Below are 22,600 nucleotides of genomic sequence, written 5' to 3'. Positions count from 1 at the left end.
ACAGATGAAGTATCCAGCAATACAGCAGATCAGCTCATCCACCAAGAGCTGCACAGGGTGTGAGAAGTGTATACAGATTTAAACAGCATCCTCCTGACCTAAGGCAAGGTGAGGAGCAGGCAGCAACATCCAGCAATTCAGCACTGCAGTGAGAAGAAGCCTGGAAAACCAGCACTTCCCTGGGTCAAGCTGGATCCACCACCAGGACATCTGCCTTACTTTGTGCAGCATTTGCAGAAGTAGGAGAACCAGAAGGAAAGCAGGACAGGATTACCAGCCGACTCATCTACTGCTGTACAACCGCACCTGCCAGGAACAAGCTGAACAGCTTCCAAAGTGCAGGGAAAAGCAGAGTAGAAAGCAGTATCTCCAGAACAAAGCCAAGGCTTTGAGCAATGACTGGTGAAATTAAGGGATCAAGAATAATATTCTCCTTGTAGAAGCAACGGTGCTTCTTTGGGAAGAGAAAAAAAAAAGAGTAAAGCAAATAGACTAGAGCTGTCATACCCGTCCCTGGGTAAGGAATGACTTACGCTTGTTCTTCTGTGTTGTGCAAACTCCTGAAAAGCAGGGAGCAGCCCAGGAGTCCTTTGGGGACTGCTCCAGAGCTCCCCTGAAGCAGAGTTCACCCAACAGCCTGCCGCAGAGCTGCACAACGTGGACCTCAGCATGGAGGACGCAATGCACCATGCAGCGCCTGCCCACAGCATCTCGCTCGATTGAAAAAAAACATACTGGGAAAGGAAGCCAAGGACATGGAGACAGTTATTGTAGGTTAGTTAATCAGGAAAAGTTTAATGCAAAGTATTCTATGAAAGTCTGCCTGTGTAAACAAGCTATAAATCAACTATGAAGCAGAAAGCACTTTAAAAATGCCCTTTACAAGCTGCTCCGCACTGCAAACAACCTCCCCCACATCGCAGACTGCAGCTTGGGGCAGGGGGGAAAGAATGGGGAAGAAGCACTCAGGGGCTCAGTTGGAGCACGCTCTCTTTGCAAATAAACAAGGTAAAAGAAAGCAAATCAGAAGGGGAAAAAAAAGAAGACTCCAATATAAGGCATAAACACTTATTAGGCAGGCTAAGTAGATGTTTCATAAGCAGAAGGGTGCTTGTAGGCGATATATGTGGCAAATCAGAATCAGTCACCCTGCAAAAAGCCGAGCTTCGCACAGCCGGGAAGCCAACTGGGAAGCCACACGGACATGGGAGTTAAGAACAGATCGACATACTCAAAGCTCTCAGTGCCGCGCAGGTTAGGGACTACTGCTGTGCCCTCCCAGTACCTTTAGTGTATTTAGATTGGGGCTATCCCAGCTCTACAAGGAAAACCTCCGTAATGCCTGGTGTGACCTGTTGTCCCAATGCCTGTAAACGAGCGAGTGGTCTGAGAAGGGCGCAAGTATGGATGCCGCAAGAACCTAGGCAGGCTCTGAAGTTGGGCATAGCCACAGCCAAGCGTTGCCGGCTGGGATAGAAAAAAAAAAATAAAACAGAGCTGGAACTGAAGGATGCATCCATGTTCATAGCCCCACTTGACTTTATGGGAAGGAGCGACTCTTTTGCATGGTGACACCTGGAGAACACTATTGTGTATGTTGACCCTAATCTATTATTTATTACAGAATTTACAGATCTCTCTTTTCACCAAGTGACAACCAGCCAAGCACTAATTTGCAGGCTAAAACACTGCAAGGTCTGCAGACCCCAGAGCATTTGCTCTGGAATAAGGAATCACCCAAGAAAGAAGACCAGAGAGGAGGATGTCTGCACATGCCTGGAGTGCCGGTTATTTATATAAAGATTTTAACAGCAACAAACGAGAGCATCACTGGATGTACTGTCTAACAGCTCCGGGTTTGAAATGATAATTGCTGGATTCCTAAGACTACTTGGTATGTTTTACTCATAATGTTTCTCGCAATCACACTCATCTCTCTGAAAGCAGGCTGGGAACTATTAACATCTCTTCATCAAAGATTTAGACAGACTGACAGTAACCCTGAGGTTATTCTGTGTAATGTGTTTGAAGAAGTCCCCCAAACTCAAATGCCGCCCCGTGCTTCAAAGAGTTAAGCTGGAAAAAGAGAAGAGGAAAATAATTGTAGCTCGGTACCCCTCCGTTCCATTACATCAACAAATTAACTCCTCCTATGACATTACGTTAGCTTTTAAGAAAACATTTGTGGTTTAGAACTGACTGTTCAGTTTGTATTCCTGCATGGATAATCACTTCTTTAAAAGGAAGTATACATCAATAATATTCATGGGGAGCTTTATAAGAGCTTGGCAAACATTTCTGACAAAACAAAATACTCCAACAGAAGGATTACTCATAAAATGCTACATCAACAAGTCTTTTGACAGGCATCTGGATTATGCTACTCTTTAAAAGGGAAAAACCAAAGATGTCAGTTTGAAGTTTAAATGGAAACAGGGAAATATGCCATTAAAAATATCAGATCATAAACAAAGTTATTTTTGCAAACTCGAATGCAATGAGCAATTATGACAAAGTTTGCCAAGATAATTTACAGACACACTTTTTTTCCAAAAATACTTTTAAAACACCGCAAGAGGTACAGAGATCACAGGTTAGTAATGAATAGACCTTGAAGATCAGACATCCAGCATTAATAGTCTATCAAGTGTCATCTTTTTCTTCAAATGGCCTTTAGTTGGTGCTCTAAATGAAGTTAAAGCATACATACCTGCACAATTGAACAAAACTCCAGAAAAAAAATACAGAGAGACACTTTAGGAGCCCATCCTCAAAGAACATATTTCACTATCCTTCCCCTAAACCATGCTAAACATAGAATTGCATTACCCAGACAACATTAATTTCTGTGGTATTCTGTAGCGAGACTCAAAAGTCAGATGACTGTGATGATGCAAGTGGGAATTTCTTACTCATTCTAAGTTTACTTAATTTTTATTTTCCAGGAAAAGCTCAAGGAAAGCTACTGAGATGTGCAGAGTTCAAAGGAGATAGGCAAAATATTCACATGCAAAAAGAGACCGCTGAAAAGACTGCTTACTCAAACAAATGCAGAGTTCTAATGGATCTTGACATTCAGTTCAAAATTGTTCACCCCAATAGTAAGGTTTCTTTGCAAGCAAATATAGACAATCTAGTAAAAGGGGGAGATTTCCTTAAAGCGGAGTCAGCTTCTTCACAATTCATTGAAGTCCACTGGCTTTGCTGGAGATTCAGTGAAGGTTATAGGCAAGTACATGTGTTTGAAAGGTCTTTTATTTCTTTATTGAAGCAAAAGACTAGCAAAGATACCTTCTGCTGCAATGGTCTGAAGGCATTGGGATTAAAAGGCTGAAAAGTTTTAGGACAGCTTGACTAACCTACCTTCCCAACTCCATTGCTTCACCAAAGCAGCTGGAGAGATGAAGCGTTCAAAGCACTGAAGCATTTGAGGCTCAAAAGACCTCAACTACTTTGACATCATGAACCGTCTTTCTGCGGTTTAAGGTCTTTTCCAGATTTTTGTCAAAAAAGTCAATAGAAAAATCAGGAACAGAACAAACCTGTTGGTTTGACATTTACAGATGGTTTTTAATAGAAAGTCCTACTCTTCTAGTAAGACTCTCAGGGACTATCAGGGAGTCAGGTAACATAAGCAAGTGCAGATGATGTGAAGACAGCCACATCGTGCCTTCGGTAGCGTGGGAGGAATGCTATCAGGCAGCTGGAGAGCAGCAGGATAGGAACAGGCTGCTGCAGAAGAGCCAGGGCAGCAGCAAAGTACCTGGCTTTTAGAGTTTTCCGTGCCCCTCCTTGTCTTATGCGAAGCTGGCAAAACAAAAAGACAGAGTGGAGATCAGGAACTGCCCTTGGTTTTCACAATGTACCAGGAACAGCAGGGATGAAGGGAAAAAAACCAAAAAACTCATTCTCTTGGCTCTGATGCTGCAAAATGGGAAGGGAGAGCACTGTTATCATTAGCTCAGAAAGAACAGCCTGTGCTCAAAAGGGCTAAAGCGACCGTTTCTCTTTTGATCTGAACTAACACCACCACACCCCCAGAGAAGGAAATATCCTTATGCAATATTTAGGTACAAAGTAGTCTGAGTGGTAAAAATACAGCCAAGGTGATGCTACGGTGTGGTATGGCCAGCAACATACTGCATCCAAAAAAAAAGATTTTCAAAGCTACGAGTGTCTACCTAGAGGAGTTACCCTTTGGGTTTAGAGGGACTGACAGAAGTCACCTCCGATTCCCCAAATACAGTCTCCATTTTCACTCACTCATTCTGCTCTGACACGTTGACCACGGCAGGAGAAACCCTATTGTCTTCACAGAGACCAAGACACTATTTACTGACTTCATAATCCTAGTCATCCCTTCTTGACCTTAGTCCAATTCTCTTCAATATTATAAGGACTCAATTTCTTGCCTTGTTCAGGAAGAAAAAAATAAAAATCCTGTCATTATTACCGAATTTCTAGCGATGCCTTGGAGGTGCTGGTGAAAGGTTTTAGCGATTAATTATTCCTGCTGTCAAAATCTATTTGTTCTTTTCTATTATGAATTTTCTTGGCTTTCATTTCTAGACAACAAATCTTGCTATATTTTTGTCCAACAGACTGAAGACTCTCCCTCTCTTAAAATTTCCCCCATAGAAAACCTAATCAATTCTTCACTTCTCTTGGATTACGTCAATGAATGATTGCAAGAAATCCCAGTGGCTTAAAGGCATGGCTTTCCACCCCTTAGCCACCATCACCACTCTTCTACCATCTCTCCCCACCTCCTCAACCTCCATGAGGTGCAGACAGACCTGAACACAATATTCTAGTAGGGTCAGATCCAGATTTAGCACAACCTCCCTGAAGTTCTCCTACGGATGCCCACAAAGATTGCCGACACAGTCTACAACAGCTTTGTCGGACAAGCTCACATTTGCCTGGTGTCAGCTCAGGGATGGAGCAATAGCCCTCTCTCCTCCTCTCCACTGAGTTCAGAGGGAGCTAAACCAATTAGTTCAGAGTAGGACACCAAGCTGTAAATGGCTGAAGTTGGGCAAGCTCAATTCCCATCCCTCACACACACCAAATCAAATTATTTTGTTCTAGTTTCTTAATCAAAATGGTGTCACCAAGTCAAATGCCTTGTAGAAGCCATAAATATCAAACTTGCAATCACATTAAAAACACTTAATAGATATCAGGTTAGCTTGACAGGATCTATTTTCTACAAACTCATGCTGATTGGCATTAATTATATTTCTCCTACTCAATCCTTTATCAGCTGTCCCATTTATTATACCCCAAGACTCAAAGCCTCACACCTTCAAGGCACAGATCTTGGCCACTTTTCCAAAGCAATGAACCAAATTTCCAAAGCTGAATGCCACTGGCATGACAGAGCTCTTAATCTCCTCTCTCCACCTCCCAGTTACAACACTAAAAAAAAAGATCTGTAGTTTAATTTGTCATCCCCAAAGAAACAGCAGAAAAAACAGATCAGTTACAAAAGACTCCCTTTAGAAGAAAGAGAAGAAAGCAAAACGAAGACAGAAGAGGAAGTGTGGGAGGTGAGCAGGTTACAGTCAATCAAACTTTTGATTCCATGAGAATAATTAGAGAAAGAAGCAATTCCTTCACAGCAAGAATTTGTTCTCCTGATGTAAATTGTTGATTTTAGCACATATGACCACCACAGAATTCATTCGATTGCATGAGGAGATCATGCTGTTAAAATTGAGCTGCTAGATTTAATTTAAGAATTAGGTTACATAAAAACATAGGGTTTAGGCTCTTCACATATGGCGCTGAGAAACTTTGGTCAGTGGGTAGCTTGAGAGCTAACCTTCCCCAAGAAGTGTCAGCGTTGCCTGCAGTCATCCAGATGCCTACATAAGAGATAAGTGGAGGGAAAGCATTTTCCTAAAGGACTCATATTTTCCTGGCGGTCACGTATTTTCAGTTGCGTGCTTGGTGGGTGGCACATCAGTGCTACCTCCAGCACCTCCCAACCAGCAAGCTTTCCCAATAAGCTTGGTGGACAGTCTCCACACAACTACTCCGAATGAGGCATTTACAGCAAGTCATTTTGCATCATTAAGTTCCTACCATCTTTGCGATGCTTTGATCACATCTGGAGAGACATGAATGCTCCAGGTGAAGAACTGCAGAGCTTCCCTTGACACACTTGTTCACAGCTCCGACTAAAACACGTGCAAGTTCAGCAGCTACACAGGTAACAGAGAGCTTGCTTTGTCTTACAAACCACCACCGGCGCAGTCAGGAAGGCATTCATCTTTTAAAAGTCAGATAGCACCCGTGGAGAAGACTACTGTTATTTGTCTTACAGCCCCAGGCAGTGTCCTGCAGCCTGTCATCAAAGGCTTTGAACAAGACTATCACACACCCATTTTTGACAGAGAGAATATGCTGATGACAGAGAGTATGTATGATGACCATGCTCCAGCACAGCACCAGGGATGCTGCTGTTTACTTCCACAGTTTTCTCCTCATGGCCTAACAGCGATGTCAGGATTAGTACAAAACCCTTCTCCACAGCTCCAGCTCTCTGATGATGTACTTCCCAGGCACAAGCTCTCCATCTCTTCTAACACCTCCATTACAATTCTCCTCACTCAGTGTCCTCTCTTACGATCCTCATTTGTCACTATTGAGGAGAAGGTCTATCAAAGCCGCTTTGCCATGCTGCGTGGCTTCTGCAACGACTCAGAGATGTGCACGGCCCACGCTAAATAAAGTGGTTTGGTTTTTTTTTTTTAACAGCCCAGGACAAATCAACTGAAGATGTCCATGCTCCAAAGAATTTCAAATATGATGGTCTCTCATGATCCATCAAATTGGGAAAGCAAGTTACCAGCATAAACAAAATGCTTGTTGTCACATGCTTAACCAGTTCTTCCCTCCTTGGCATCAAATCCCACTGGGTGCCATCACATTAGTTACTAAATTTTGACTACATTACTGCAATTAACATGGAAACACGGGCACGACCTAACACCCAGTGGGAAGGAGTCAATCCATCTTTGTATTCTCATGTATGGAGGTTACAGGCTGGCATTAGGCCCTCAGTGAGGTACAGGTAGCGTGAGCAACCCCTCACCTTCAGAGAAAAGCAGTCTTGTTCCAATTTCTAGATCTGTGGCTGAAAAAAATGGCCATTTTCACCAAGGCATCATGGCCGGTGGAGAATCTCAGTCTATAGCTCAGTCTATATGGATCCCCGTTCAGCACTTAACACACAATTCACCGGTGTGTTCACCTGACTCTTCCTCCCAAACTACAGTAGACAGCCCCAGAATTAATCTTTGCGATTGCAAGGGTAACTTCTCACTATGAGAAGAGCGTGGCCAGGGGTTATTAATGAGGGTCCTGATCAAGTGCACGTTCAGTCCAAATCATTTGCTAAAAAGTTATCCTCCTATAGGCTATATAAATACATAATACATCTACATTAACCTGTGTGACACTGAAGCAGCCTTTCCAGCGATCTGGCCTACTTTATCTCCAAAGGAGACTCTTATACCTCATTTGAGTGAGTGAGCACACATTTTAAATAATGATGAGAGACTCCAATTTTCACATTTTCATGGATGCAGTGTCAAATTTATTTGTAATAGGATCATCTATTATCTGTCAGTACTGAGCAAACTAGGTGAGAAAATAATGGTTAGTAGTACATTATCCAGAATCCTGATGAAAATTAACACGAGGGAAATGGAGTCGTTGAAAACAAAATTGTTACTTGTTGATTGCTTAATGTAGCCTGCCTCGACTTAATAGGAGATCAGAAGTTTTGGGGTTTTTTTTGTTCAAAAAAAGTTAATTTTCTCCACACATTTCGATTATAAACATGGAATATTTAATCCACTGAAGCACTCCTGTTTCAGTAGATCCATTTACAGCAAAACTTACACCAGTGCCAGACAGAACGAAGAGGAAATGTTGTTCCCAACGCATGGGAGAGGCACCGAAGCTGGGAGTTTTATTGGATCCTGACTATGGCTTCCATGCAGACAGGTATGCTACCCTTTATCCAGATGCCCCACAGGTTACAGGAAGAGATGGAAAGCTGACATATCTCCTTGTTTGTTTTCTTATCTCCAGCCTATAAACCAAGGTGAACAAAACCCAGTTAGACTTTCTGCCCCAAGGTTTTCCTACCTTCTAAAGCTTTTCCTTCTCAGAGAAAAAAAAAAAATAAATCAGCATGTATTTGTGTGTATATCTGGGGTTTAGCAACACAACCAGACTAAGGACCATGACAGCGTTCAATATAGCAGCAGCCTCTTCTGAAACTAGATGAAAGAAATACCTGGTGGTAAGGACGTCACCTCTCCATAACTCACTTGGTCTCTTATCTCTTCTTCACTTCCCCAAACTGTATTCGGGTGTGAGTTTCAGATCACTCCTGTGGCAAGAGGACACATTCTTAACCACTGCCACTTCTTGCCAAGCCAGGTTTGATACCACAGCACAAGGCTTCGGCAGTAGGTGCCTCCAAGTGCCACTGCTGAAAGAAGCACTGGAAAAGCTGCTGTGTGCCAACACGGACTGAGGTTTGCTTCATCAGATCCACCAAAGCTTGTGTTGGTCAAAGGAAAGAGGATGAGAAATCCACACTGAGGGGGAGGACAGGTCTTCTGTCGAAGCTACACATCATGACAGTGGAAACAATACCTGAATACAACCACACAGTCTATTCTTTGGTTTGCTAACAGCATATTCAAGAGTGGGAGGCGGGGGAAGTAATCAAAAAGAACTACACAGCAAGTGGAAACATCGTACTTTGAAGATAAGAAACTTTAATGGAATTTTGTTTCTCAGGCCCATTAAAATGACCCTTTGATTTTTGTAAGAAATAACTTTCATTTTTAGTGGCTACAAATGAAATACTTTTAGATGTCCACTAAATGGACGTACTCCTATGAGAGAGAAAAATATTTTCCCCCCCTCAAGAAAACATAATAAAATTCATACTAAGTTGTATTGAAATAAATATTTCTCAGTTATATGGAATTAAAATGTAATAATTTCAAATTCAGTTTAAAAAACAGAATCACAGAATCTTCATGGTTGGAAAGGACCTTTGAGATCATTGAGTCCAACCAAACAACCTACAGTCTCTGCCACTGAAGTGCCACATCTAGACGTTTCTTAAACACCTCTAGGGATGGTGACTCAACCCCCTCCCTGGGCAGGCTGTTCCAGTGCCTGACCACTCTTTCAGTAAAGGAATTCTTCCTAATATCTAACCTAAACCTCCCCTGCCGCAGCTTCAGACCATTTCCCCTGGTCCTGTCATTATTCACCTGGGAGAAGAGGCCAACACCCACCTCTCTCCAACCTCCTTTCAGGGAGTTGTAGAGGGCAATGAGGTCTCCCCTCAGCCTCCTCTTCTCCAAGCTAAACATGCCCAGCTCCCTCAGCCTCTCCTCATATGCCCTGGTCTCCAGACCCCTCACCAGCCTGGTAGCTCTCCTCTGGACACGCTCCAGCACTTCAGTGTCCCTCTTGTACAGAGGGGCCCAGAACTGAACACAGCACTCGAGGTGAGGCCTCACCGGTGCCGAGTACAGAGGCACCATCACTTCCCTGCTCCTGCTGGCCACACTATTCCTGATGCAAGCCAGAATGCTGTTGGCCTTCTTGGCCACCTGGGCACACTGCTGGCTCATGTTAAGCTGGCCGTACACCACCACCCCCAGGTCCTTCTCTGCTGGGCAGCTTTCCAGACACTCTTCCCCAAGCCTGTAGCACTGCTTGGGGTTGTTGTGACCGAAATGCAGGACCCGGCACTTGGCCTTGCTAAACCTCATACAGTTGGCCTTGGTCCATGGATCCAGCCTGTCCAGGTCCCTCTGTAGAGCCTTCCTACCCTCAAGCAGATCAACTCTCCCACCTAGTTTGGTGTCATCTGCAAACGTACTGAGGGTGCACTCAATCCCCTCATCCAGATCATTGATAAAGATATTAAACAAAACCGGCCCCAAAACTGAGCCCTGAGGGACACCACTGGTGACCGGCCGCCACGAGGATTTCACCCCATTAATCACAACTCTCTGGGCATGACCACCCAGCCAGTTTTTAACCCAGCGAAGAGTACACTTGTCTATGCCATGACTCGCCAGCTTCTCCAGGAGAATGCTGTGGGGGAGTATTACAACTTAGGTTTAATATAAGGGCTTAAACAAACTAAGTTTTACGAAAATATTAAATAGTATCAATGAATTCTCTTCAAGATATGAGTAAAAGGATAACACCTTAAAATTACACAAAAAAAATCCATGAAAGATCTCCTTGCCATACGAGGTCAATTCAAGCATGCTTGCGTATTTAAGCACTGTAAGGCTCAAGTATATACCTATATTATTACTTTTGTAACTGATTAAGTCCTACTTTTCCTTCTGTAACCTTTCCCAAGAAGCCAGATTTTTCAGCCTTGGCTGTCCAGAATTACATTTTTTCTTTGTTTCAACATAGTCAGCAGTTATTCAGAAAGTATTTTCTTTACTGGGATCAATTCACTGAAAGTAAGACCAAGAAAAGATAATTTCTCAGTCACAGGCTGGAAAAAGGGAAACCAAGTGGGAGAGAAAGATATCATAGCCTAATATTATGGCCTTATAGGCATGGGGCCGTACAATAACCAGTTTAGGTCCCTAGAAGTACAGGCAAGTGTTTTCAGAAAATCTCATTACAGCACCGAAGTGCACAGACACCATAAGTCTGCATATATGTAATTCTCTTTGAAATCAATAAAACTGAAAAACCCTAAAGCCTAGATACACCCAGGTTATGAGGTAGGTTGTGACCAAAGGAGGACGTTAGTATCCAACACACGTTTTTGGCAAGCTTTGTGAGTTCACATCCACGGTATTAATGACTTAAAGGCCACTTCTGTGTGGGTTGTTCTCTACTTGGCCTGAAAGCTTTCAAGACTGTTGTGTTTTCATACATACCAGAACTGTGCTAGTCGGAGTAGCGAGGTTGCAATCTGCCTCTGCAACCTAGAAACTAAATGCAGCAGCACCCGAATGCTGCTAAGGATCCACCTTACTTTGCTCCACATAAAACATCATCCTCATAGAAAGAGGCAGTGGAAGATACTGCCTATAGGTAGGACACAGAGCACTACAGTTCCTATCCCTCCCAGGTGCAGGGACCAGACCGTGGCCTGCTGTCTGGTGCCATCACCATCAGGTCCTGGGAGTCCCAACCACCAGTTCTGCCTCCTTCTGCGTCTCTCCCATTTCCACTCAAAACAAGGAGCTTCACTGATCATACGTCCTCAGAAAAACATCCAAAGTATGGCTTGCCATGAACTAATTAATCTGCTACAAATTTAATAAAGCTACAATATTTATTACTTAACAAAGAACATAAAGCCTCAAAACCTAATAGTGTGCATAGGTAAATTACTATGACTAGCAAGGAGTGGTGTAAATTTAAGGTATTTGGTTGCAAGTCATAACATTTCAGTTATTACTAACTGAAGAATATTATGGAAATAAGTTATATACAATACAGAACAAAAATAAATCAATTACTTAGATGAGTATTCCTTGTTTTAAACCCTAAATAATTTAAATCCTAAAAACAGCAGTCATTTAGGTTTAGAACATTTCACCCTGACAAACACTTGAAGTAAAAATGGAAACATGTAGTAAACCACCTCTAAAATAACCGAGTATATCAGGACAGAGTGAGAATGGAGCTGTGCTAGAGACGAGAAACACTTCAAGAAACCATCAAGGCAAAGAAGAAGATGTTGGACAGGATGTCAATGGGAAGCAGCTTCATGCGAAGAGGTACAGGAGCACCTTAATCAGTGGAGCACGGGTGGGAGGGTGAGATGCTTCTGGATGAGCTGGCACTGGAGCGCAAGTGGCCTGTGTCAAATTCTTGGGGTTAATCACCATCCTAACAACCCGCCCAAGAGGAACAAAACGTGCTTTTGCTCAGCGCACACCACAACTGACAGGTGAAAGGAGGTATGCAGCTTTATTTTGAAGGTTTACATGAACGCTTAATGGGCCGGAAAAAAAACCATTCGTGGAGTTTTGCATTATTCAGTAATTTCTCTAATTATAAAGTGACTTCGAGCACAGCTATTGTTGCAGACAGTCCCTTCCTATTAGAGCCCATTGTTTAAGAAGCCGTGCGTGAGCCCCGAGAACCCCCGCATGCCAAAGCGAGCATCTCCTGAGTGTCACTTCTACCCAACCACCGTTTCTCCAGCAGGTAATACACACATTATCTACGCTGACCTCTCCTTAATTTATAATACCTCTATGTCATAAACCAATTATCAGCATTTGACACGAGCAGCACTTGCTAGTTTGAAAAGCAATTAAAGTTTAGGAGCTGTCTCTTGCAACAAAAAAAGCATTCAGAGAAGTAGCGCTGGAGAAAAGTTGCGGCACGCGAGCCATCAGTCTAATTCCACCTCTATCAATCACGCTAGGTCTCGCTGAATGGCGACGTGCAGGCAAGCAAACAGCAATGTTTACGAGGTGCAGCTGGTGGTACTTACGTTAACAGCAAAAGCAGCATCAGTTAAATTAACATTCTTCATTCTTTCATTGCTCATTATGGTTTGACAGACATACCCGCAGTCCACATAAATGACTTAGAGCAAGAGAGCTGTCTAGCTTCCTGCCATGAAACAAGACCACCTAATGGGAGCAGCCACTGTAATTAAAACTCTGGAAACCAAGATTTATACCAGTTTAAGGATGCAGTGGTGGGTATTATGACCTACTTTGAGTTTATTAAAGGAATCGCGAAAGCCTGGGCCGTTACTCAAGTGAAAAGTAAGAGCCTACTGTTTGTGATATTTGTCCGATAAAAGGGACTCGAGCGTTCTTTTGATCTAGGAATCGTTTGTGTTGTTTCAGGTCTGGAGATGCAGAGGGAGAGGAAAGAAAAAGATATTACTTAAGTATTAACTAATCAGCTTCCCCAGGAGAACGGTCTCCCTAAGTCTTACCCGTTCAAGTCCACAAGATTTTCTTTGATGGGGAATTGCAGCAACTGGTTCTGCTTAAAAATTTACAGCCACATTTAATCTCTTGGATCAAGAAAACTTAATTTCATCAATTCAAGGCTGTATTTCATGGAACTGTAAGCATCAGAGATTAATACAGTACCAAAAAGGGGGCAAAAACCCACTAGTATATCATAAAAGCACCTCCAAAGCCCCTGACTTAGTCCTGACCAAGTAACAGAATCAGTTCAGACCGGATCTCAAGTGCATTAAGGAGGAATTAACATTAACATCAGAAGAAGTATGTTAAAAAAAATAAAAATCACGTGGACTTGTAGTTACACACCACCTTTAAAAGGCTAGGCGAATGAGTTTTAATGCTCTCAGTTACTAAGCACAGATTAGATCATGAAAGACAATTCGGCATTTGCAGAAGATGGGAACCACTGAGGAATGTGCCATGTGGCAGCAGGGTGTCCCCACTACGCGCCAGGCACATGGCACTGCAAGGCACGCCAGGAGCCAGACTCATTGAAGATGGGATCCCAAGTGGGCAGGAGTCTGGTGTAAGCCTGGGAAATGCTGACGAGAGGAACCAGTCTTAAAAATCTGGCTCTCTGCAGGGAGGTAAAACCCTCGCATCAGCTTCCCAGGCATGCTCCCCCCACCAGAGTCTGCTCTTTGCTTCATCTCCCTTCCCCTCTGCCAAGAATAACAAGAAGGGGGAGCTTTTTTTACCTCTTCCCTTTAAACAGTTCAAAAGCATCGGTCCCCTTCCCTTCAATGGCTCAGAGGCTGAAGCACTTGCCTTAAATACAGACAGACACGTGTGGCTCAGTACCCTCTGCTGAGATCTGAAATCCCACCTTCAGCCCCCCAGGAGGCAGCTATAGCCACCAGGCTATCAAGACAGTTTGGGATGTGAACATGAGCTGCTGCTCACCCAGGAGATTGTTTTACAACCACCAGCTTCCCGACACCGAGGGCTGAGCAAAAGCTCCCTCGGGAACTAGTTAGCACCGATCTTGTTTTCTTCCTTGGTATCTCCAAACAGCTGGGCCAGGGCTCTGGTTGCCCCAAGGGAGCTTACGCAGTATGTCCCCAGCACCCCTGCCCAGGAACCACACTCCCAGCCTCCCGGAGTGACAGCCTCTTATGCCCAGACAGGACTCCTGGCCAACCTCCACATGAAATGAACACGCAAATTAATTCACAAAAAAAGCTTTTTTTTCCTCCCCCCCCAGGAAGTTTAGCAGGTGCTAGGAAGCCTCTTGCAATATCCGCCCAAGGGCTGCAATGAAAACGGATCAGGAGTTCCTCGCCCCCACTCACTGAAATCCCAACATCAAGGGTTGTGCTACATGGGGGTACAGTTTTGCTCGTCCCGCAACGAAATTACAGGGGTATCTATGGAAGAACGCTACTTGGGACACACATGGGGGGATATGGCTGGAAAATACTGAAGTTTGTGTTAGTTTTGCTATATAGCTCATCCATAATTAAACACAGGTAATTCTGTTAGAAGGATGTGTGTTGCCTATCACAGAAAGATAAGAAGAAACAACATCCTCCATCTGTTTTATTTTGTTGTGTTCCCCCCCCACAAAGATATAGTTAAGTACAACTTAACCTGAACAAGTGACATAGTACAACTTCTCTGGCATATTCTTCAGCCAGGGCAGATACGCTCTGCTTCCTAAACACACATTTACTCAGAACAGTGCTGGAACATGGAGATGCTACTTAATGTGCTTAGTCTTCCCATTGACAGAGTCAGATACCTAAACACTGGAGATCTAAGTTTTCTGCAGATGACATGTTGAAATTTCAGGGGTCACATGCCAGAAAACCATTCCTCCCCTTTTTTTTTTTTTCCTCCCTCCATCAGTTTGTAATATTAGAGTCCTCTCAAACTCTGCCTTGCTGGCATCTTAGAAGCTCATGGAGATACTACCACAGACAAGAATCTCAAATAAAGTCAATATGGTTTCTATTAGTAAAATTAAGATAGTCCAAACCAAGTGGTGGGGTAGGTGGTAGGGAACAAGGAGAACACATGCCGAGTTGTTAAATCACCTCATTCCTTCTAGTGCCATAGGACCTGATCCAAAGTTCACAAACAAAACACCCTTTTCATTGATTGTAAGGAATGTTGGATTCAGCTTAAACAGTCCTTTTTTTGTCTGCAGAAGGGAAGGACCTCAGTAACCACTTCATGGATATTCACACAGTTGATTTAATAACTGAAGTTCTAATCAAGCAATTAACTGATTAAGGCTACAAAAGACCCTCTCTATCAAGAAAGATTTTTTTCTTACAAAAAATCCTCATACCTACAGTGGCAATTCAGTTTCTGCCTTCCATTTGTTACAACTGTAAATCACTACTGTCTAACAGAGGTGAAAATCTCTGCATTTAAAACTTCTCCAGGTTACTTAATTTAGTGAAATGCAAGCCCAACAAAATACATTACAGCTTCTCCAGAGCCGAAGTACCAGGTATTTAAGTACGGAACATGAATCAGCTATTCAAATCGAACCCTTGTAACCTAAGAGACAAAGCTTATGTGCAAGGCAGCATATGCTTTTTCTTTTTTTTTTTTAAAAAAAAAACCCCACAGGTGCAAGCTTGTGAAAACGTGTTATCTTGTTGCTAATAGCGATCATCAGCTGGGATTTGATAAAAGGACAACTAGGCTTAGCCTACTTCAGAAAGGGACTCATTAAAAAACAGGAGAAGAAAAGAAAAAGCAGTCAGTGTAACAAACAACAAGAGATTATCCCTGGCAGCACAGTCTCCACCTGTGATTACATGCGTTACCAGTAAAATACGTAACATCCAAGTTCCCAAGGAAAGCTGGAGATGCATGCCTGCACTTTTTTGTTTCCACTGTAATTCCATGTCACATAAATGAAAAAGACATACAGATAACATTCATGTTCCATTGAAAAGACATTCTTAATTTTTAATATACCTATATATATTACACATACATAGCCTAATATATAGTTACAGACATAGGAGGAAAGCCAAGAAACCTACACGTGGTAATGGACTGCAGATTACGGATCAGCATGCCGTACTGCACGACAGCAAGTCAGGTATCATTTTGGACTTCCTCTACAGGCAAATTTCACAACTGGAAAGGAGAAGGGGTACTTCCCTGGCATGCACACAAAGCTGCATCTAAAAAAAATAAAAATTAAGTAGAAGAATTTTATAACCATTGTAACTCTCAAAAGTACATACTTTTTGTGTTAAAGGACTGAGCACAATTAGGAACGTGAAAGCATCCGCCTCTAAGTAGAGAAAGATATCATTTAAAATTTAACATCATCTGGGCCAGTGGTGCCTTCCTTCGCATCTGCATGTGGACAGAAGTGACCTGAGAACATCATGGGAGCCTTGCAAGCTACACCATGAGTTGCAGCTTTCTCCAGCGTAGGCTAAGCTGAGAGACACAGGTCAAGAAAAGTAAGGGTCACACGAAAAGCAAGTCTGTGTTACAGACCCACTGGCTTCCCAGTCACCCTCAGCAGCAAACTGCAGACTTGACAAGCGGAGGTACCCAAGTAGGGCGGTTAAGTCAATAAACCAACCAAGGTTACCACTACAACAAACTGTACACTAAAAGAAGGTCTCAAAAATTGAGCCTTTAGAGAAATTATCTGGATAGTGAGGCCCTGACAAGCCAGCTCTGCCCATGGACTTCGAGGAGCAGCTGAAGATGGTGACTACACTCTGCGGCTCGTAATCGTTACCTGTGAAGTAACGGTTTCATGTCTCCTGCACTTTGCGAGCCTCTCCTTGCCTGCATTAGTCAAATCCTCTTCCGTGATTTCTCAAGCTGGGCTGACTGACAAAACTGGATACTGGAGTGCTCCCATCTCCCTTTTTACAGCAGCAAAGCACCAGGCAGCTGGGGAAGGCATGGAAGAGTGGCAGTAACATATTCCAAGCGCAACAGTAATTTCTAAAATGAATGCTTCTCTACCGGCTACAATTATAGCTCTCTGGGATGCTAGAAATCAGCAAGGTCAAAAGCTATACAAGTAACAGAGAAAACAGATGAGCGTGTTCTCAAAAATCTACAGCTTATGTAGATGTTGAGGAGCGGGTTAAAAGATATAACTAAATATAAGAATTCATCATAGACATGATGAACCAAGACAGGAAAATGGTTCTCCCTCCCTGCAGAAAGAGCAACATTTAAGTTAGGATTTCTAATGCTGAAAAACTGCTGAAGGACTGGGAGCCAATTAACAGCCAATTTCTGCAAGCTGCATTTCAAATGTGATATAGGAAAGTGACAATTATAGGATCCTGCACACCAACAGACAACTGTGCTGCTGAACTCGCAGCTTGCTACAAGCTGTGACAGTGTCCTCAGCCATGACATCTGCTTACACTGGAGAGTCCCGACAGCAACCAGAGAGAAGAATGGAATTGGTAAGCGTGCTTGGAAATAAATTATTATATAAAAATAATAATAAAAAGAGTCAGGATGGCAAAAAAGACTGACAAAATCGCTCTGGGGTTTCTTGTTGGTGGAATATTCATTCCCCTAGTAAGATATCTACCCACAGATCAGATTAAAAACCTGTCTACAGAATGAAAAGGTAGCTCAACTTATCCAGGATATTAAAGTGTGTAGTGCAGCTGACATCTGATCTGATCACTTTTCATGCAATGCAAGAACAAAAAACAAACTTTAAAAAGGCAAAACAAGAAGTACTGAGAAAAATCCACCTTGGAGGACTAAACACGATTACAGTGGCAATTTCAGATCAATATCAATAAAAGATTTTATGGACCGTAAGATGCATATCCAACACAATTCAAAATTGACATGTTACAGGCTACACACAGCAAGCACTTCCCACAATGGATGGTAATTTTGAAGATGCAGAAATCAGAGGGCAGGGGATATTCTCCGTAGGAAAGATGATACAACGCATTTAACTTCTCACGTACCGCTTCAGCGAAATAAGCGGCTGACACTAGGAATAAAATGAAAAGGAAAAAACAGTCTGAAAATAAGAATTACGCAGTTAACAATATTAAACAGGTAGCTTTTGAAAGAAGCCAAAATAAAATACCTTCTAAGTTCAGGGGCCTGACCCAGAAAGCTGCTATCACCTACAGACAAAGTAAAAACCAGCACTAAAAGAGTGTAACGGGAGGATATCCACAAACTTTGGAGAGGTGCTAAGCAGGCCAACTCTATTTAAAAAATATCAGCTTTAACAGAGAAATTAAAGTCATGGCTAAGCTGCTTAACATTTCACACCAGACAATGGCATGAAAGATACAATAACAGCAGCTTAGGGGAAAGCTGCCAGTGAAAACTAACTTAGAGAAAATGTTGAAACTCTGGGATAAATAGATGACTGATAAAAAAAAAATTCTCCAAATTCTTCCAGACCTGGAAAAGTACACAGAAAGGAAAAACAGGAAAATTAAGTTATACTTAAAATATCAGATAAAGATGACTTTAAGAAGAGAGACATTTTGCTCCTTCCAACAGTAAACAAAAAAGTTTCCTCCAGCATCCTCTTTACTATGGAAAAAGGCAGCAGCAAACCAATAGTTAACCCACGGTCTTCCAGCTCAAAGTCTAACAATAGTGTATCAAATGGAAAATGCTCTCCCAGTCTCTTTTTCTTAACCACAGGAGGAAGAAAAACGCCCCCCACGATGCCCTCACAGAAATCTTCTTAAGTGTTGTAACATGGAACAGAACTAAAACATCACCGTCTGCGTGTATCCTGCACAGTTGAACTAAACTCAAATTTGAACAAATGATCTTAAAAAAAAGTTACCAGTGCTGGAACAAAACCCAAAAAGACAGACAAAAAACCAACACACGACAAACCCCAAAACACCTTCTCCCACCAGAAAGGCACTATTACCACAGACCTCACTCCAAAATGCACGAGGAACTACCCACTACTGCACTCAGTAACACGTGGAGTGAGACACTGGCACAGGCTGCCCAGAGAAGTTGTGGATGCCCCATCCCTGAAAGTGTTCAAGGCCAGGCTGGATGGGGCTTTGAGCAACCTCATCCAATGGAAGATGTCCCTGCCCACACCAGGCAGGTTGGACTAGGTGATCTTTGAAGGTCCCTTCCAACTTTGACCATTCCGTAATTCTGATTAGATGAATGTGGTTTGATGATAAATCTCTTCTCCAAGAAGCCAATGTATAAGTAAAGATTGAAGCGTGCAGGGGAAGGGATCCCATCCAGCATTAACTTGAAAAAAGAATTTTCAATTTGGATTTGGAATACTTTTTAGCAGAGGAGGCCACAAAGATGATCAGAGGGCTGGAGCACCTCTGCTACGAGGACAGGCTGAGAGAGTTGGGGTTGTTCAGCCTGGAGAAGAGGAGGCTCCGGGGAGACCTGATAGTGGCCTTCCAGTACCAAAAGGGGGCCTACAGGAAAGATGGAGAGGGACTCTTTATCAGGGAGTGTAGAGACAGTACAAGGGGTAATGGTTTTAAACTGAAAGAGGGGAGATTTAGATTAGAGATTAGGAATAAATTCTTTACTGTGAGGGTGGTGAGACACTGGCACAGGTTGCCCAGGGAAGTTGTGGATGCCCCTTCCCTGGAAGGGTTCAAGGCCAGGCTGGATGGGGCTCTGAGCAACCTGGTCTAGTGGGAGGTGTCCCTGCCCATGGCAGGGGGGTTGGAACTGGATGATCTTTAAGGTCCCTTGCAAACTAAACCATTCTATGATTCTACGAATACACAGACATAAACAATTCACCCAGCTCGTCAAGAGGAAACAAGCCCTTGGAGCATGGACAGGACACATGCTGGCATGATCTGGTCACAGGAGGAGGAGGGAAGGGAGATGACTTTTAAAATTATTTCCAGCTTACTGTCTGGCAATGAAAAAATCTGAAACTGCAGCTGGGTATTTGAATACCTTCAAAACAAATCATCTGGGAAAGACCAAGTATTAAAATCAGTGAAGCCACTGAATAAACAAGAGTCAAAACTGAGGTTTACCAGGAAAAGATGAAAATATCTCAAGTCTGTCATATTGATGAGGCCAAAACATCTGCCAACGTCATCATCTACGTGGGTAGTTAAGTCACCGGAAAAAAATGCAGAAAAGCCTGAAAAAAAAATAATCCCGTGATACTTGAGAAGTGACCGTTATTTGGCAAATAAGTGAGACTAGGTCACATCCAATACTACTGGCCCTGATGGCATAGGAGAGAAGCAGGATTAGATAACCCAGAAGGTATGGCTTTAGGTCCAGATCAGAAAGATATATCTGGAGCTTCAGGTACGTGGTAAGTCTCTGTTCCATTCTCCATGCATTTAATTTGCTCGTTTATGGGAAGGACTGCTTTCAGGAGCTTGAGCCGTGTCTAGGACAGCTGAACTCACAGTGTTGGTTGCGGTTCCTAATTGCTTTTCTGATATACATCAAAACAGTAGACCTTTGCAAAAAAGAAAAGCAGTAGACTCCAGTATCTATAGCTCATGTTCATACTGGAGGAGAAACTAAGAGGATATACTTTTTAGATTAACTTATTCTAAGCTGTCAACAACACGGAAAACATTAAGAGCATTCCTTTGCTTCCAGAAACTTCAGTTCATAGATACGAGTAGATATGAGATCAAATTTAACGCTTTCTTCTGAGGTTTGATGCAACCCTTGGCGTTTCCAAGGCTGGTTCTGTTTCTTACTGTGACTTCTTTGCCAAAACATAATTTTGTTTTCATATTAATGTAAGAATGTCTTTCTTCTTAAAATCATCCCGGGTCATTTCCCAACTAAATGCAAGATGCTGAGATCAGATAGAATCTCTCATCACTGAGCTATACCAAGTGGTGAATGAGAAGGGCAGATCGCTCAGTGAAATTACAGACTGTTATGTTATGGTAGGAGAAAGTCAGTTGTAAGGAAGTGCGAGCTCTCATACCTTTCAGATATCAGTTACACTTTTTTTTAGGATAAGAGACCAACAGCAAAACACTTCCTTTTCTTTTTTAACCCACACCACACCATTCTCCTTTTTTTTTTTTTTTTTCCCCCCTCCATTCTTCCTGTGCCGTAGTTATAAACTGGAAGGTTGGGGCCGAACCGCAGGTAGGTGCATCCTGCGCCCGCGCAGAGCCCAGCAGCTCACCCACCGCTCGACGTTCATCTGTTGCTATACAGTAGCATCAGTGACAGGACTCCATTTCCAGCCTATGTTTATTTGTTACTGTTGAAAATTATTTTTCAAAAAGGACAGGTAAAGAGCAGACCCAAGGGTTGTCTGGTAAAACTATTACTTACAAAAATGGATCAAAAGTTGAAAAAACTAGTCATCTGCGACAACAGAGTGGTCCACTTCTACAATTTATATAAGCCCATCCAAAGATTTCCCTCTGAGCATCTCATTAAATCTAGGCTCAAAAGGTAGAATTGAGTGCATTTATATATTTCAGCTGCTGAATGCTGTCAGGATTCGAAGATAAACTGCTTCTTCCAGACAATTTAGATTTTATAATATTTGTTGGCTTCACCAAAGATGAAAGACTGTTGTTGTGTTAAATCATTGCTTTGCACAATCTGGTTTGCATACATTTAACAGAGAAGCATTTACAATCCCATCAGCATTTGCAGTGCCACAACAGAAAGGTAAAGCCACAACTGGGTACTTACCCTGTGACACCTGAGCTCAACTTTCACACAACCTTGTTTGTCCTGCATTCTTTTCCCAATTAGATCATTTTGGGGGGCAGGAAGGACTTTATTTCAGAGTTCCCCACCCATCTGCTTTTCTGAGGGTATGCTTCAACCCATTCATTTTTCAGTCCCATCAGCTCTTTCTTTATAGCACTCTTGGCAGGTACCAAAAAAAAAAAAATCCCAACCAAACCCCACAGCTCAGCATCTTCTCCTACAAAGCAGCACTTCAGTCCAAAAATCAACCCATCAACATACCACTTGGACACATATGAATAGCAAGTGACAGGCTAATTCAAAGGACTTCCAAGTCTGCTTCATCTACTCCGTGTACCCAATCCATCTCCCAAATACAGAGGTTGTCCAGGGACCTCCATGCGGAACCACAGATGCCTAAAGACAGGCAAGATGAAGACAAGCCACAGGTACCAAACCTTGTTTCCTTGTACCCCTCAGAAGGCAAGAGCAGTGGGAGTGCAGACTTCAAACTGTCTCAAGGACCCTTCTGTAACAACACTAGTGTGAAATGATGATAATGTGAAAAGAAAGGGGAGGAAAACCCCTCTGCTTCTCACCTCTCGCATCACACATTACATTTCTCCAAACAGTCACCATCCACAAATTCCCTCCAACTGTCCACTTTTCCTCAGGACGACACTTAGGGCTGGATTTGGGCAAAACTGCTCAAGGACGGCTTCTTGTGCACCCGTCTTTTCAGGGGCGCCGACATTACCTTCTCTGCCCAGCCAGCTGCAAGGCTGCAGCATGCTGCCCAGGGCACCTGCACACCGGTGGCCTCAGAGATGTCCAGGAGCCGCCCTTGTCCGGGCATGATGGGGCAACACAGTCATGCAAGTGCCTCTTCTGGCCCGACTTAACCTTCCCTGAACTGGCATAGTCACACCACCTCAGAG

At 43.0% G+C, this 22,600-nt stretch overlaps 1 protein-coding gene across 2 annotated transcripts in view; it reads right to left on the bottom strand.

The window, feature by feature from the left end:
• Window positions 1-22,600, bottom strand: part of KLHL29 (kelch like family member 29) — a 408,570-nt gene that overhangs the window by 336,664 nt on the left and 49,306 nt on the right. The window contains exon 1 of one of the 2 annotated variants that reach the window (XM_054193775.1): window positions 2,711-3,363. The exons of the other annotated variant lie outside the window; for it this stretch is intronic. The gene's annotated coding sequence lies outside the window, so the exon portion shown is untranslated. Of the gene's footprint in view, window positions 1-2,710; window positions 3,364-22,600 lie in introns of those variants that run through there. 2 annotated transcript variants of the gene reach the window in all.

The sequence above is a fragment of the Rissa tridactyla genome, chromosome 3, assembly GCF_028500815.1.
Source record: "Rissa tridactyla isolate bRisTri1 chromosome 3, bRisTri1.patW.cur.20221130, whole genome shotgun sequence".
In the NCBI taxonomy this organism is placed as follows: Eukaryota; Metazoa; Chordata; class Aves; order Charadriiformes; family Laridae; genus Rissa; species Rissa tridactyla.
Note: the sequence above shows the minus strand (reverse complement) of the source record. Positions and strands in the feature narration are given on the sequence as shown.